Raw genomic sequence first — 3,273 nt, 5'->3', positions numbered from 1 at the left:
CTGACCTCCAGAAATCCACTTGCCTCCGCCTCTCAGAGTGGTGGGAGGGGTTCTAGGTGGGAGCCCTGCACGCAGCTGCTGTGCTGTTTTTAATTTAGCATCTGGGATGCCCGGTGTGCAAGGCTCCTTAACCGACACCGCTTTAAGACAGACGTGGAGATTATAAACACTGCAGTGATGTCTTTAATGCGTGTGTTTATTTGAGCGACTTTATACGACCTGTTTTGGAGCCTGGGGAATTCTTAGGATGGCCTGTCACTTACGACTTAATGAGGGGCTTTTTAAATGAATAATCTCAAGGCATCTTTCTAAGTAGTCATTTTGGTTAGGCAGCCTGCTTTAACATCAGCCATCTGCTGTCCAGCCCGAGTAATCCCCATTCTGTCAGCTCATTGTTAGCTCAGCTAATTTCCTTACTGGGGACCCGAGTATGAAATGTCTCATCCCTTAGAAGTAAACTCAGACGGGGATGCTTGCTGGGGTGGGTTGTAGCATGTTATTGATCTATTTAATACTAATGAAAAATGGTTAAGAATGTCCATTTGGTGTCTTGTGTATTTTACCACCATAAAACAATAGATCTTTTTTTAAGTGAGTTTAAGTGCTTTCTTCAGCAGCATATATACTAAAATCGGAATGATACAGAGAAGATTAGCATGGCCCCTGTGCAAGGATGACACACAAATTCGTGAAACGTTCCATATTTTAAAAAAAAAAGTGATTTTATTGGGGGGTGGCATTGGGTACTATACTCTGATTCTTGGGCCTTAATCGACAACGTGAGATGTTGTCATCAGTGCACATGATTTGGGGACATTCTGTTGCAGAAAGCTTTGTCTGGCTACAGATCATCTCAGCCTCTCACTTGGGGTGCAGTCTGGGCCTGCATTAATTTGATCCCCATTTGTAAAGGGCCTTGTCATCTATTGCCTTATGCCAGGGGTCTTCAAACTATAGTCCGCAGGCCACATGCAGCCCACCTAGGACATTTATCCGGCCCGCCGGGTGTTTTTGCCGCCGCTGCCTGTCCTGCTTAGCAGCCGACTCGTCCTGGGGCCCGCAGTCCAGCCCCTGACTATCTTAAGGACAGTGAACTGGCCGCTTGTTTAAAAAATTTGAGGACCCCTGCCTTAGCCAAGAGGCGTGACACATTTACTCAGCCTGGGTGAGTTTGTGCTGGTGATTATTTGGGGGTCCACTCACCCTCTGTTTCATCTAACTAACATCAAAGGGGTGACAGATGTGTGTCCGCTCTGACCCCATCTCGGGAGCCGCCAGCCTCAGTTACCACTTGTGATATTTTTTCCCGACTGGTTTGTAGCATGAAGTGTGTTTCTTGTGGTTCAGCCTTGTAGGAGCATTTTACCTAAGGGAAGGCTGTGGACACTCGGCTTTTTCAGCTAGTAAAGTACGACTGTTGTTTTGTTTTGTTTGCTTGCTTTTTTTTTTTTTTTCTATGGTAGGTCATAGGTCACTTTAATTTTCCACGTGGGAAGCTGAGCAGAGCCCTCATTACTGGGGACCCAGGGTGAGTCGACGGGGTTCCCTCTGTGAGAGGCTGACATCATCGCCTCATGGTGGAAGGATTCTGATGTGTCTTCTGTGGTCGAGTTGGTGAAAATGCTTTATAATTCACACTGTGGACATGTCAGAGCTGGGAATGAAGGGAGTGGTGGGGGTGGAGACTTAGTCTCTGAGTCTCTGCACCTGTTTTTTTTTTTCTATGTCAGGAGACCCATGTCTCAGCCCCACTGCCCGGCGATATGTCCTTCGCCCGACTAGGAGGACTCTGTCCTTCCCCTCAAGTGTCCTCAGAAGCCCTTACTTTCTGTGCCATGGGAAACAGAAAGAAGAAAGAAAACCACTTCTGTTTTTTTGGAGCTTACTTAAAAAAAAAAAAAAAAGAATTACTGTCAGCATTTTTTGGTGGGGAGGCGTCATTGTTATTGAGGGATTGTGTACACACAACGGAATTCACACATTGTGAATTCTGACACAGGGGTACGGTTGCAGAATGGACACAGTGTCATAACCATAACCATGGGGGACATTTCTGAAGCTGATTCTGTAGCTTCTTAAAACACTTATGGAGGCGTCATTGGTTGCCTTACTGAGATGTTGGGTGACAGACTTTCTGCGTCTTGATTGACTTAATGCTAATGGTGGGGGCAGACATGAACATCTCTGTTATTTAGGTGAGTTCTAGAGAGGCAGGGGATGGGTCAGCGTGACCCAGCTTTTGACCATCATGGGACGGTGTCTCCTGAGTGAGATTCCACGGATGGATGTCTGGGAGAAAGGGAGGAAAGAAGGAAGGAAGGAAGGAGGGAGGGAGGGAAGGAAAGAGGGAGGGAAGGAAAGAGGGAGGGAAGGAAAGAGGGAGGGAAGGAAGATGGACCTTCAATTTGTTAAGAAAAACCTCAGTGCAGGGCAGTTGTGGTCTGTTTCCACCTGTGTCCGGGCACTGCTGGGTTCCTGCACCTGTGGGATTCTCTGCGCACGACTGGGGAGGGGCGGGATGGGGAAGATTGAGGTGTATGGGCAGCTGCTGGGGGCAGTGGGAATATTCCCTGGCGTGTGAGGCTGGGACTTGGGGTTGCTCTGGGAGCACAGCTTGTTCCAGCAGAAGTCCTTCCCGTTGGGAGCAGGACGCTTCAGCGTGGAGCTCGGACGTGCCCCTGGGAGTTTCATGCCCCACCTGGGTATTTGGGGGGGGGTCCTGTGTCCTATCATCATTCTGTTAGGATGAGAAGGGCAGGAGAACTGGGTGGAAAAGTGGAGCTTTTTAGGTAAAAACAAAAAAAAAATGAGAAGGATGAATCTCATGCTATTTATTGGTGATTTCAACTCACAAATGGAAGATAAAAGCATCTATTCCCTGATGGGCTGGCTTATCCTCAGCATGGACACAGATTAGAAGGAGTATGTGTGTGTGTGAGTGTAAGAATTGTTCTCTTTTATCTTTTTTTTGAGGCAGAGTCTTGCTCTGTTATTCAGGGTTGAGTGTTGTAGCATCATAGCTCACAGCAACCTCAGACTCTTGGGTTCAAGGCATCCTCCTGCCTCAGCCTCCTGAGTAGCTGGAGCTACAGGTGCCCTCCACCATGCTGGTCTAATTTATCTATTTTTAGTAGAGATGGGGTCTTGCTGTGTTACCCAGGCTAGTCTCCAAATCTTGGCCTGAAGCCATCCTCCTGCCTCAGCCTCCCAGAGTTCTGGGATTACCGGTGTGAGCCTCCACTCTGTGCAAGAATTGTTTTTTAACTGTTTCTC

At 47.8% G+C, this 3,273-nt stretch overlaps 1 non-coding gene across 1 annotated transcript; it reads left to right on the top strand.

Moving 5' to 3' along the window:
• The first annotated feature begins 601 nt into the window (after positions 1 to 601).
• On the top strand, positions 602 to 708 carry LOC111726432. The gene has a single exon (XR_002774203.1). It is a non-coding gene; the product is annotated as a U6 spliceosomal RNA (small nuclear RNA).
• The last annotated feature ends 2,565 nt before the right edge of the window (positions 709 to 3,273 follow it).

The sequence above is a fragment of the Otolemur garnettii genome, unplaced genomic scaffold (genome assembly GCF_000181295.1).
Source record: "Otolemur garnettii isolate 467f Iridium unplaced genomic scaffold, OtoGar3 scaffold00065, whole genome shotgun sequence".
Lineage (NCBI taxonomy): Eukaryota > Metazoa > Chordata > Mammalia > Primates > Galagidae > Otolemur > Otolemur garnettii.
Note: the sequence above shows the minus strand (reverse complement) of the source record. Positions and strands in the feature narration are given on the sequence as shown.